At 41.5% G+C, this 14,433-nt stretch overlaps 1 protein-coding gene across 1 annotated transcript in view; it reads left to right on the top strand.

Annotated features, from left to right (window-relative positions):
- Positions 1 to 8,963: 8,963 nt before the first annotated feature.
- LAMA4 (laminin subunit alpha 4) overlaps positions 8,964 to 14,433 on the top strand; it is a 182,329-nt gene continuing 176,859 nt past the window's right edge. The window contains exon 1 of the mRNA XM_082633279.1: positions 8,964 to 9,187. The gene's annotated coding sequence lies outside the window, so the exon portion shown is untranslated. The remainder of the gene's footprint in view (positions 9,188 to 14,433) is intronic.

Below are 14,433 nucleotides of genomic sequence, written 5' to 3' on the forward strand. Positions count from 1 at the left end.
AGTGAATGGGGCCTAATTAAACTTAAAAGCTTTTGCACAGCAAAGGAAACCATAAACAAGATGAAAAGACAACCCACAGAATGGGAGGAAATAATCGCAAACAAAGCCACAGACAAAGGATTAATCTCCAATATATACAAAGAGCTCATGCAGCTCAATATCACAAAAAACAAACAACCCAATCAAAGACTGGGCAGAAGACCTAAATAGACATTTCTCCCAAGAAGACATACAGATGGCAAAGAGACACATGAAAAGATGCTCAACGGCACTAATTATTAAAGAAATGCAAATCAAAACTACAATGAGGTACCACCTTACACCGGTCAGAATGGCCACCATCAGAAAATCTACAAACAATAAATGCTGGAGAAGGTGTGGTGAAAAGGGAGCCCTCCTACACTGTTGGTGGGAATGTAAATTGGTACAACCATTATGGAGAACAGTATGGAGGTTCCTTAAAAAACTAAAAATAGAGCTAACCATATTATCCAGCAATCCCACTCCTGGGCATATATCTGGAGAAAACCATAATTCAAAAATATATATGTACCCCAGTGTTCATTGCGGCGCTATTGTAAATGTCCTAAATGCCCATTGACAGATGAATGGATAAAGAAGATGTGGTACATATATATAATGGAATATTACTCAGCCATAAAAAGAAATGAAACTGGGTCATTTGCAGAGATGTGGATAGACCTACAGTCTGTCATACAGAGTGAAGTAAGTCAGAAAGAAAAACAAATATCGTATATTAATGTATATAGGTGGCATCTAGAAAAATGGTACAGATGAACCTATTTGCAGGGCAGGAATAGAAAGGCAGACATAGAGAACGGACGTGTGGACAAGGTGGTGGGGGGAAGGGGAAGTTGGGATGAATTGGGAGATTAGGTTTGACATAAATACAGTACCATGTGTACAATAGATAGCTAGTGGGAACCTGCTATATAGCGCAGGGAGCTCAGCTCAGTGTTCTGTGATTGCTGAGTTGGGTGGGATTGGGGGCAGTGGGAGGGAGGTCCAAGAGGGAGGGGATGTGTGTATGCGTATGGCTGATTCACTTCCACTGTACGGCAGAAACTAACACAACATTGTAAAGCAATTATACTCCAATTAAAAAAAAACAAACAAACAAAAAAAGCAACCTGAGTGTTTAAGAGCCTGCCAGTAGGAACTAATGATCCATGACACCTGGTAAAAGGAGACAAAGGCACCAAGAAAAGGCTCAGCAGAAAGGTAGAGTTACCCAGACACAGTGTTATTGGCCATGGGATAATCTGTAGATTTGCAACATTTAAAACATGTAGCAGAAACAGAAGTTGTGATACCTAGAAGATCTTTCTTATGACCTAGAATAATGAAAATCTAACCAACTTCCTTTGTGGAAGTAGCTCAGTCCTGTTTAATACAAAGAACCAATCAATCAATTAACTTATTAATTGATAAACAATAACACAGAAAGTAGAAGAGAGAAGACAGGCAGTGGGGAAAGAGAAAGGTAGATGGGAGGAAGGGGAGAGGACGGAGGGAGGGGTAGGAGAGAGAGAGAGAAATTTTTTCCCTCGGAGCTAACCTGGGGGTGTAGACTCATTAAATAAAGAGCATGTCTTTACTTGAGAGATGGCATTAGGCTCGAACTAATGCCATGAATAAGACATCAATTTTCTGCTAGTGCCACTGAGAAGAGATGAAGAGCTTCCGATGGTTTGGGGCAGCTTAGTGATAACCAGGAGCCTGCAGCCTGTTTGCCAAGTTTATTTCAGAAATGGACAAAGAATGAAGTGAAACAACAAGATTTATGTTCCCTTTTGGTCCACAGCTGAAACATCAAGCTCCAATGTGAGAGATGAATGCAGTATCATCCCCTCAAGTGTTTTGTTCTCAATAATACGTGCTTGCCTGCTCCAGGAGAACAATATTTGTTAGAAAATGCAACCGTATGTAATCCAACTAATGGACATTGTTACCATGCCTATGTTTTGCTTTAAAATGCTTCAGCATAAATAGCATGTGTTAGTTTAAGTAAAGCCTTAGGTGTAGTGTGTTGTCCTAAGCAGAAATTCCCATCCCAGGATGGTCAGTAAGCTACTTAGTTATAGTTAATTGGGAAGCCCACACTCCAGAGGAGGCTAGCACAGCCTTCAGGTATCTTTTTCTCCATCCACACCAGAGGCTTTGGAAATTAGCATAAAAAATATTAGAAATGGGCTCTCAGTGATGAAATTAATGACACCCCAGATATACAGAGGAGGTAAAATAACATAGTTTCAAGAGACTCCCCACCCTATAATAAAAATTTAACCTGACCTGTAGCCTGTGCCCACTGTCCTGTATCCAGCTGGGAGGTCAGAAGACTTCTGTTTGCCTGATGTCACCTGTCAGGGTAACAGAATCCTGTCTCAGGAAATCAGTGTGTCTGCCTCAACTAAACCTTCCATGTAATGGGTAGTTAAATCACCTAAAGTCAGAGACCTAAGACCTCCTCAGCCTTAAAGAGTAGAACAAGCTAGCCTGGCCCTGCTTAGTAATAAATGTTAATGAATGTCTATATGTGACTCCGAATTTTGTTTGAGAATTTCTTTCATCATCACTTCATATCAAGGTGATGAGAGAGGAGCATCAAACCGCTGAAATCTCCTATTATCTACCAAAACTAACTTAAGAGTTGTGCATTTCCAAAATGGCCCGAGTCAATTTGCTATAGGTAAACAATTAAGTTTAACAGGAACTGCTGCTTTCAAATTTGCCTTTCAAGGGTTGGAAAGTTCAGCTCGAAAGAGAGTTCCTGTAGCATCAGGCCACTCAAGCCTAGATACTGACAATTCTAGCTGCTGATTATGGCACCTATCCCTGCCGTGACTTTGGCCTAATCCTTCTGATTACTGAAACAGGTTGCCTCATGTTACACTGGCCAGTTGATTCCCAACTATGAATGCTGCTCTCAGCACTTCAAGATTTGCTGTGATTTTCTACACCACAAGATTTATGTGTCCAATGTCTCTCTCTCTCCGCCCCCCCCGTATATATATATTTATATGCCTAAGATATTAATGTGGAAGATTAATATAATGAGGAAGATTAGTGTATACTTTAGACATAATGTATTCCACTAAAGTGAGCACTGACTCACAAAAATGTCTAACATACAATTAACAATTCAACATTAAGCCATTTAAAATATAAGGCATCAGGGGCTTCCCTGGTGGCGCAGTGGTTGAGAGTCCGCCTGCCGATGCAGGGGACGCGGGTTTGTGGTGCCCCGGTCCGGGAGGATCCCACATTCCGCGGAGCGGCTGGGCCCGTGAGCCATGGCCGCTGAGCCTGCGCGTCCGGAGCCTGTGCTCCCCAACGGGAGAGGCCACAGCAGTGAGAGGCCCGCGTACCGAAAAAAAAAAAAAAAAAAAGGCATCAGGGTTTCCCTGGTGGCGCAGTGGTTAAGAATCCGTCTGCCAACACTCTATGATATAAATCATAGCAAGACCTTTTTTGACCCACCTCCTAGAGAAATGGAAATAAAAACAAAAATAAACAAATGGGACCTAATGAAACAAAATCTTTTGCACAGCAAAGGAAAACATAAACAAGACGAAAAGACAGCCCTCAGAATGGGAGAAAATATTTGCAAATGAGGCAACTGACAAAGGTTTAATGTCCAAAATTTACAAGCAGCTCATGCAGCTCAATATCAATAAAACAAACAACCCAATCCAAAAATGGGCAGAAGACCTAAATAGACATTTCTCCAAAGAAGACATACAGATTGCCAACAAACACATGAAAGGATGCTCAGCATCACTAATCATTAGAGAAATGCAAATCAAAACTACAATGAGGGGGCTTCCCTGGTGGCACAGTGGTTGAGAGTCTGCCTGCCGATGCAGGGGAAATGGGTTCGTGCCCTGGTCTGGGAAGATCCCACATGCCGCGGAGCGGCTAGACCCGTGAGCCATGGCTGCTGAGCCTGCGCGTCCGGAGCCTGTGCTCCGCAATGGGAGAGGCCACAACAGTGAGAGGCCTGCGTACCACAAAAACAAAAAAAACAAACAAAAACTACAATGAGGTATCACTTCACACCAGTCAGAATGGTCATCATCAGAAAATCTACAAACAATAAATGCTGGAGAGGGTGTGGAGAAAAGGGATCCCTATTGCACTGTTGGTGGGAATGTACATTGATACAGCCACTATGGAGAACAGTATGGAGGTTCCTCAAAAAACTAAAAATAGAACTACCATATGACCCAGCAATCCCACTACTAGGCATATACCCTGAGAAAATCATAATTCAAAGAGTCATGTACCACAGTGTTCATTGCAGCTCTATTTACAGTAGCCAGGACATGGAAGCAACCCAAGTGTCCATTGACAGATGCATGGATAAAGAAGATGTGGCACATATATACAATGGAATATTACTCAGCCATAAAAAGAAACGAAATTGAGTTATTTGTAGTGAGGTGGACGGACCTAGAATCTGTCATACAGAGTGAAGTAAGTCAGAAAGAGAAAAATAAATACCATATGTTAACACATATATATGGAATCTAAAAAAAAAAAAAATGGTTCTGAAGAACCTAGGGGCAGAACAGGAATAAAGAGGCAGATGTAAAGAATGGACTTGAGGACACGGGGAGGGGGAAGGGTAAGCTGGGACGAAGTGAGAGAGTGGCATGGATATATATACACTACCAAATGTAAAATAGATAGCTAGTGGGAAGCAGCCGCATAGCACAGGGAGATCAGCTCTGTGCTTTGTGACGACCTAGAGGGTTGAGATAGGGAAGGTGGGAGGGAGATGCAAGAGGGAGGAGATATGAGGATATATGTATATGTATAACTGATTCACTTTGTTATAAAGCAGAAACTAACACACCATTGTAAAGCAATTAGACTTCAATAAAGATGTTTAAAAAATTTTTTTCTTAATAAATAAATAAATAAAGTGGGTTTCTTGCAGAAAAAAAAAAAAGAATCTGCCTGCCAATGCAGGGGACATGGGTTCAAGCCCTGGTCCAGGAAGATCCCACATGCTGCAGAGCAACTAAGCCCATGCGCCACAACTACTGAGCCTGCGCTCTAGAGCCCACAAGCCACAACCACTGAGCCCACGCACCGTAACTACTGAAGCCTGCGTGCCTAAAGCCTGAGCTCCGCAACAAGAGAAACCACCACAACGTGAAGCCCCCGCACCACAATGAAGAGTAGCCCCCACTCGCCACAACTAGAGAAAGCCTGCGCACAGCAACCAAGACCCAATGCAGCCGAAAAATAAATAAATTTAAAAAAATAGTAACAAGGCATCAATGTAGCTTATGTTCAACAAATACATTTTCAGCTGAGGCTGAATTGTAGCTTTGGAATAGAAATAACTTAGACAAAGAGTATTTGACTCAAAATACAGAAGGTTTGATGATAGCAAATTGGCCCATAACAACTAACATTTTTAGCCATGTTCCCTTACAAGGTCTCAAAACATTTTACCAAGAGTTTTCATTTCTTAATTTCGAAAGCATTGCTGTGCTCACTTAGCAGTGCTCACTTAGCAGATGAATAAACTGAAGAATAAAAATTCCTTTGTTTGGTCCTCCAGTAGCATATGAAAAGTCAAAGACCAAAGGAAAGGGACTCTTTGAGCATATCTTCCTTCAAATCCAAATCATACAGGTAGGTATTCTGTCCTACAAATTAGTCCTACAAAGACTATAAAGAAAAAATAGCAGTGACCTTCCTCACCCTTGCCCATACCCAGTCCTGCTTTCCAATGGCACCCAGTTTTTAATCTTTTAACTATTTCCTCTAGTATTCATTCACATTTTAAAATAAGATATGCATGCTGCTATTCTTAGTTTATGAATTTTACATGGTAACCTATTGGTTCCCTATGGTGGAAATTGAAGACTCTATCTCTTGAGCTCACTGGCAAGATTAAATTTACACAAAGAAGCCAGAATATGAAGAAGAAAGAAAATTTGAGGAGAATTCTTTGAAGAAATTTATGCTGTGATAACCAGTTCTTTTTCCACCAAAAGGGCAGGGATGAAATGTCAGTTTCAACTTCCTTAGCTTCAAGTCCAAAGAAAATGGGCTTCAAAGTGACCACCAGAGGGAATCACGCGTCGTCCTCTAGTGGAACACAGCAGAAATGTCTCTAACTCCTGCCCAGGAAATCTTGAAGGAAAGAGAAGCCAGTAGGCTGCTTTGGTGGCAAGACAGAGAGAAAGCTGGGTCTGTGTTGAGAACTGTGCTTCCCTCTGATGGTGGGTCAAACATCTGTGAAACTCAGGATCCAGATGTAGAACCTATAGAGGGTATGGCGGACACAACCTAAGATGACCTCCAATGAGTCACAATCCCATAGCATTCCCTCCTCTAGAATATGGGCAGAAACTCTGACTGGCCTCTAGCTGATAGAACATGGCAAAAGTGATTGGATGTCGCTTCTTTGATTATGCTACATTGTGTGGTGAAGTGTTGGAGTGTCCCTTCCTTGATTAGGCAAAGAGGATGGGATAGTCACTTGTGTCACAGTACATTCCATTGCATAAGACTTCCTCTTTGCAACCAGGCTAGAGATTCAACTTCTGTCTTTGAAAGAGTAGTTGCCACGCTGTCAAAGCACCTTGAGAGGGAATATGACAGAGAACTGCATGTTCTAGGAGCTAAGAGCAGTCCCTGGTTGATGACCAGCAAGAAAACATGGACCCCAATCCTACAACCACTAGGAAATGAGTTCTGCCATCAATCTCATGAGCTTGGAAGAGGAGCCTGAGCTCCAGAAAGAAATGCATCCCATGTGAACCTTGACTGTAGCCTTGTGAGACCTTAAGCAGAGAACCCAGCTAAGTTGTGTCCAGACTCCTGACCCATGGAAACTGAGATAAGAAATGTGGTGATTTCAAGCCACTAAGTTTCTGGTAATTTTTTTAGGCAACAAAATAAAATGAATACAATAGAAATGCTGTTCTGAGGTAATATCAGAAAGGATCCTGCCCAGAGCACAAAAAGACCTCTGACAACAGGAATCCATGGATTGATCATCTAAAACCAGAAGCTGATTGAGGGTTGGGAGTGGCCTGTCGAAGGACAATATGCATTGCCCATCACAAAGAGGTACCTGATGATGGGAGCCTCCAAAGAACTCACAGGTCAGGGGAGAAGAGGTGAACTGTCTGACAAGTCTAGAGAGCACACAGCCACTGTAAACAAAGAATGCTCTTAACAGGGCCTAATCCAGAAATAACACATTGAGTGGCCTATCAACGGAATCCTTGCCTGACCTAGGAATGAGCCTTCCTAGCACCGTGAGACAAATTGGTCATGAATTGCCTCCTAAACCTGGGTCAAATTTATGACCAGTAAGGGGCACTGTAAACAAAGAATGTTCCCTGCCATTGCAGTTCTACAAAGATCAAATCATTAGCCACTGCAGTTACTGACCTACAAGTACACCCTGAAAGGAATTCAGGGTGAAGCATTCTGTCTTTTGGATATATGGGCCCCTAGGGAGTTAAAATGAATATCTAAGGAAGAATTTCAGTGACCCCAGATTCTTGCATCTCCCCATACATAGAAAAGCACTAATAAAATGAATATCTAAGGAAGAATTTCAATGACTCCAGATTCTTGCATCTCCCCATACACAGAAAAGCACTAAAAGCATTGAGATGTCTGATCCTTGTGACTAGCAGTAACCTTTTTTTTTTGCGGTACGTGGGCCTTTCACTGTTGTGGCCTCTTCTGTTGCGGAGCACAGGCTCTGGACGCACAGGCTCAGCAGCCATGGCTCACGAACCCAGCCGCTCTGCGGCATGTGGGATCTTCATGGACCACATGTGGGATCTTCGCGGACCGGGGCACAAACCCATGTCCCCGGCGTCGGCAGGCGGACTCTCAACCACTGCGCCACCAGGGAAGCCCACTAGCAGTAACCTTTCACTGAGATCTTGAATGCACATATATATACTGGCTCCTCCTATACCTCTTTGGAACAGTTTCTCAGAGCTACCTGAGAGGCTGTCTTCTGTCTCCTAGGCTATAGTCTTCAGTAAGACACTGAATAAACTCAACTCACAGCTCTTAATGTTGTGTTTTTTTCAAGTTGAAACCACCAAGGGCCAGGGCAAATTCCCCATTTCCTGACCCATAGTGTGTTAGTAAAACAGCTATCCAGAGAGGGAAAAGTCCTGATTTATAACACTTGCCAATTTCTGTGGTGTAAACATACCCACCATGACTGATTTCAAGCTACCAATAGCTTAACAATCTTCTCATAATTTTCCTGATATTTAACAACTGGCTCTTGGGAGCCAGTGCTCTAATATACCAGGGCTGCCTCTACTTCCTCCACCCTTGAGGGATCAGCCAGCCTCCAGGAGTAGGAACTGAGGGGACAGAACAGAAATCTGACCTTCAACAATAGGTCTTCAGCCAGGGGGAGGGTGAGAAGAGACTTAACCTTGATTGGAGATTGATGTGTTGGTTCATACCTCAGACTGGACTGTTAGAAAGTTGAGACTCCATGTTCATGACTTAAGAAGATGTAGAACTGCCTATTTTACATGGGTGAATGAAAGGTCACGGGACCTGCCCAGATTTTCATATACATACTCACATGCACACACACACATATATAATGTGTCAACAAAATATGTAAATTAATTATCTCTGTAGGTTAACTAACCAAGATAGAGATAAAAATTGCAGAGTTACCATTTTCTTTCTTTCTTTTAAAACTATTTCCTAATATTCCCCTTTTCTCAAAATGCCTTTCTAAATGAGATGACTCATAAATTCCAAAATTCTAAATAGACGAATGAATGATTAAATGACTAAAGTAGATTTCCTAATGTGTTTGTCTGTTTAAAAGTGCTGTCACCATCTCAGGAAGCCCCCTGCTTAAATGCTCATTCAGTTAAGTCATGCACAAAGGTGCTCTGCTGTGGGGCATCTCGGGAGATGTCAGGAAAAAAAACCATCTGATTTTAAAAGCAGTGCGATGTGAGTAGCTTTTCATACCTAAATGGACCTGACAGCTAAGTGTGGCTAACATGAATATTTGCTTCAGGAAACTCAGAGTACAGAAGAGGAAACGACACTTCAACCTTGGGTGGAGCTAGACCTCTGGGGTCAAGATGAATCTGTCTGCACTGTTTCTACTGGATTTCCACTTACAAGTCCTTGGGTGAGTCATCTGGGAACAGTTTGCACAGTTGTCATGGGTAACCCTCCTTTGAGAATATTCTCCAAGGGATTGAAGCCCCGAAATTTCCCACCAAGTATACTAATATTCCCCTTTTCTGGAAGAATATCATTTTGAGTCTTACGTCAAAGAGCAAGACATGAGTTGCCCATACATACAGCTATTCTTTGTACACACTATTATGGTACTTCTCAAACTGAACTCTTGCTTCCATTGATTCTGTTCAAGTGAAACTAGCAAAAAATGCTTAATAGAAAGAGCCCAAAAGTAAAGGGTCTCTCTGACATATTTATATCTTCATAGAAGTTTTGGACTATCCTTGCTCTCAGCTGGTGACCTTAATTCTCACTTCACAGGGAAAACAGAAGCAATTAGAAGAAAATTTCCACAGGCATCTACTAAAGTATCTACCTACATTCTCTGCATGCTCACCTCTTCCATGGATGAAATTTCCATTCTCCAAAGTGTCAGCCCCTCTCTGTGTGTACTACATCCCATCCCTCTTGCCTAATCAAGGATGTCGATCTACCAGTTCTATCTCCTACACCATTATTTTTCACTGTCTGTTGGATCATTTCTATCAGGATTCAAACATGCTATTATGTGTTCCATCTTAAAAAGGAATAAAAAAAGCACTTGTTCTGACCCTACTTTCCCTTACCAATGCCCTTCCTTTATTCCCCTTTGCAGCAAATTGCCTGGCTATTCTCTTGTTCCTTTTCTCCATCCTGTCTTGAATCCATTCAGTCAGGCTTTTGCCCTCACCCCTCCACTGAGACTGCTCTTGACAAAGTCGTAATTTCCATGCTACTAAATCCAGTGGTCAATTCTCACTGACTGTCTGTCAACTCAGCATGTGACAAGGTTGATCACTCACTCCTCCTTTTTTTTTTTTTAAGGTATATTGTGGTCTGTATTCTTTTTATATATAAATTTATTTATTTATTTATTTTTGGCTGTTCATTGCTGCGCACGGGCTTTCTCTAGTTGCAGCGAACAGGGGCTACTCTTCATTGTGGTGCATGGGCTCCTCATTGTGGTGGCTTCTCTTTGTTGTGGAGCATGGGCTCTAGGCGTGTGGGCTTCAGTAGTTGCGGCATGGGGGCTCAGTAGTTGTGGTTCACAGGATCTAGAGTGCAGGCTCAGTGGTTGTGGCGCACGGGCTTAGTTGCTCCGCAGCATGTGGGATCTTCCTGGACCAGGGCTCAAACCCATGTCCCCTGCATTGGCAGGCAGTTTTTTTAGATGGTTTCCAGGATTACACACTCCCAGTTTTCCTTCTTCCTCACTGCTCACTCTTCCCCTGTCTCCTGAATTGGTTCTTCTAATTCTCCCTGAAGATTAGTGTTGGAGAGCCCCAAGCTCGGTCCTCGGCCTCTTCTCTTCTCCAAATACCCTCACTCCCTTAGTGATCTCATCAGGTCCCCTGACTTCCTCATTATTTATATGCTGATGACTTCCAAATGTTGATCTTCACTTTGGACCTCTCTCCCGAATTCTAGACTTGTATAGCCAACTGCTTCCTTCATATCTTCAGTAGGATGTCTAACCTCTCAAATTTAACATATCCAAAACTGAGCTCCTGAGCTCCCAAAACCTGTTCCAGCTGCAGCCTTCTCCACCTCATCTGGGGAAAACTCCATCCTTCTATTTTCTCAGGCCAAAAACTTTAGCGTTATCCTTGATTCTTCTCTTTCCCCGATACATACAACCAGTCAGAAGATTGTACTGGCTTTATCTTCAGACTCTGACCACTTCTTACCATGCCCCCTGCTCCCTGATGGTCCACGCACTGTCCTCTCCCATCTGAATTACTAAAATGGCCTTCTTTCTATAAGTCTCCCAGCATCCATTATTGCCCTCTAGTGTCTTTTGCAATAAAACAGCTATTAATTTGAAACATAAACTCTGTTATCTCCTGCAAGGCAGTTGCCTCAAGGGAGGCCACTGCAGAGTCTTCAGGCTGAAAGATACTAGCTTCCTTAGTCAGAGAGGAATAGATGCTTCTACTGACAAAGTAAGCAGAGTTTCGAGGTATATTCTACAGCTACATTAGATTCTACATGTTCCCATCCCTATTTTCAGGGTCCATTACTTCGAAATCAATACCGTCACTTCAACATAAGAGATCCTGAAAGGTTCTGAATTCAATTTACTGCTTCAGGTTACCACCATACTGACTATGTTGCATAGGTTTCAATATACAGTGTTTTTCTTGTCACTACTTTTTCCTTAGTTTGTAATTGGGTTTGATAGCCTTGTTACACCAAGAGTTCTTTGAAAGACTGCTTTTAAATTTCTAAATGCATATATATTTTTAAAAACTATTCTACTCTTGTTAATGCCTACTTTTGTTGCACCTATGTGAGACAGTATGTTATGTATGGTTTCTTCTTTCTTGAAAGTATAAAGATTTTATATGTGTTCTAATACATGGACAGTGAGTATAACTATTTCCTGTGTTTGAAAAACGACTGTATTCTCTACTTTTACATCTGGTTAATATGTTAATTTTGTTTATCAAATTCCCTCTACCCTTTCATATTTTGTATTGACTTGATTTGTCAATTTCTAACAAAAGTACATTAAGGTTTATACTTTTGAATCTATAAAAACAAAACAGGGGCTTCCCTGGTGGCGCAGTGGTTGAGAGTCCGCCTGCCGATGCAGGGGACGCGGGTCTGTGTCCCGGTCCGGGAGGATCCCACATGCCGCGGAGCGGCTGGGCCCGTGAGCCATGGCCGCTGAGCCTGCGCGTCCGGAGCCTGTGCTCCGCAACGGGAGAGACCACAACAGTGAGAGGCCCGCGTACCGCAAAAAAAATTAATTAAAAAAAAAAAAAAAAAAAAAACAGAGGGGAGAAAAATACCTATAGTGGCTCCCATCACGTGCAGAGAAAAAACCTAAGTCTTTACAGTGGCTGCAAAGCCCCCGCTGCCTCATCACGTCTCTGGCAGCTTTTCCAATTTTTCTTCTCCTCCTCCCTCACTTTTAGCTCCATTCCAGCCAGAAGCCTCTTTGCTTCTCCCCCAACATGACCTTTGCTCTGAGTGTTCCCTCTGCCTGGAATGCTCTTCCCCAGGATCCACCCAGCTAACTCCCTCACCGCCTTCAAACTTTGCTCAAATCTCACCACTTCAATGAGAGCTACCCTCTCACCTTATTTAATATACAACTGTTCCCACCCAAAACTGGCAGTTTCAATTCCCCTTACCCTACTCTATCTTTTCTCTTTTTCATAGCATTTATATCACCTTTTAACATACTATGTAACTTACTTATTTTGCTTATTCTTTATTGTCTATCTTCCCTACTTGAAAGTAAACTGTGAGAGACAGATGTTTGCCTGTTTTGTCAGCTAGTTTATTCCAAAACCCTAGAACTGTGCCTGGCACATGGTAAAGACTTTGTAAACATCTGATAAATGAATGCCCTATCCTTAGATGGAGGCTTTCATTTTCATCATTCTTTCTGAGAACATTTGTTGCATTGCAAGACCCTTCTCAACTCTCTACAGGGAAAAATAAGTAAGATTGTATTTGTGTTCCAGTAAGTCATTAGCAATAGGTCTTGTTATGAGATCAGATCACAGTACAACTATTTGCCAGTTATTTAAAAGTGTAGTAATTTAGTTAATATAAATGTATGTTACCGTTACCCAAAAGACTGCCCATGGCCAGCATTTCTTAACTCTTTTTGGCTTACTGTTCTCATTAAGAATCCCCAGAAAAAATGTACATATATTTTTTTCTTCAATTTCAGAGAGTCTAAGAAACCCCTGACACTTCCTCATGAATCTCTAGGCATTCACAGACCTCTGTAAAAGGCTCCGTGCACACATACGCTCACAGAGACATGTACGAACACTTTGGATATAATTTACATGGACTCTCTGATTTCAATCTTTTTTTCCAGTACATTTTATTTTAACTTTTCCCTACATCTTACCAAGTTGGGTTTTGGTTTTTTTTTTTTTTTCTGTTTATTGAAATAACTTTAGAGTGTTTCAGTTTCACAAAAAGCTTGCAAGTACAGGACAACCACATGAAAATCCTGCTGGAAAGATATCATGTGTAAATTTCTACTTCAAAGTGAATGAAATGCAAAATGAAGATGTGGAAATAATTTCCTGGCCCATAAATATTTAATAAGATTTCGGGTTGATGGGTGTCAAGTGGCAAACTTATAATGTACTGTGTTTAGAAATAAAATACACAGTCTCATGAAGTTCTTTGTGTGACAAACCATTCAATCTACCAATTATATTCCTTATACTCAGAATAATTTATGCCTTATTAGTTAGTATAGTCTTAATTATAATTATAAAAGGCAGTTCTGGTTGTGGTCTCTGAGCAATTTTTACTACAAAAAGTTTAAAAGTCTATAGGGGAAATGGCATAGGCAGGCTCTGTTTGCAAAACCACAGACAAATGGTTTTGCAATACCTGAAGTATATGAGGCTCTCCTGTGCCACTTTACAATTATGTGTTGTAGTTTCCCTGACTCAACTACAGTCCTATTGAACCAGAATCTCCCAGGTGGTGCCCAGGCATGTACTTTTGAAAAACTTCCAGATGAGTTTTTCAAGACAAGTTGAGAAGCCCTGCACAGGCCGTGAGATGTTTTTGTTTGTTCGTTTTTTTAGTTTTTATTTTGGGGTAATATTTGATTTATAGAAAAGTTGCTAAAATCGAACAGAGTGTTCCCATATACTTTCATCCAGCTTCTCCTAATCTTAATATTTTACAAACCCATGGATCATTTGTCAAAACTAAGAAATTAACATTAATATATTACCTTTATTTAAGCTATAGACTTTATTTGGATTTCACCAGTTTTTCCAGTAATGTTCTTTCTCTGTCCCAGGATCCAAGGGACCACATTGCACTTAAGCATCATGTCTCCTTAGTCTCCTCTATCTGTGAAAGTTTCTTAGTCTTTCTTGTTTTTCATGACCTTGACACTTTTGAAGAGTACTGGTCAGATATTTTGTAGAACATCCCTGAATTTTAGTTTATCTGTTGTTTTCTCATGATTTGGGGGAAGAATACCCCAGAGGTGATGCACCCCGCTCATCCCCTCATAAGGGGGAACATGATGTTAAAATCACTAATCACTGGTGTGGTGATCGTGTGGTTAAGGTGCTGTCTGCTAGTTTTCTCCACTGTACAGGGACAAGTTTTCCCTTTTATTCTAACGACATTCAGTAGAGGAGTGGCACTAAGTCT

The sequence above is a fragment of the Mesoplodon mirus genome (genome assembly GCF_964341445.2).
Source record: "Mesoplodon mirus genome assembly, chromosome: 10".
NCBI classification, from domain to species: Eukaryota; Metazoa; Chordata; class Mammalia; order Artiodactyla; family Ziphiidae; genus Mesoplodon; species Mesoplodon mirus.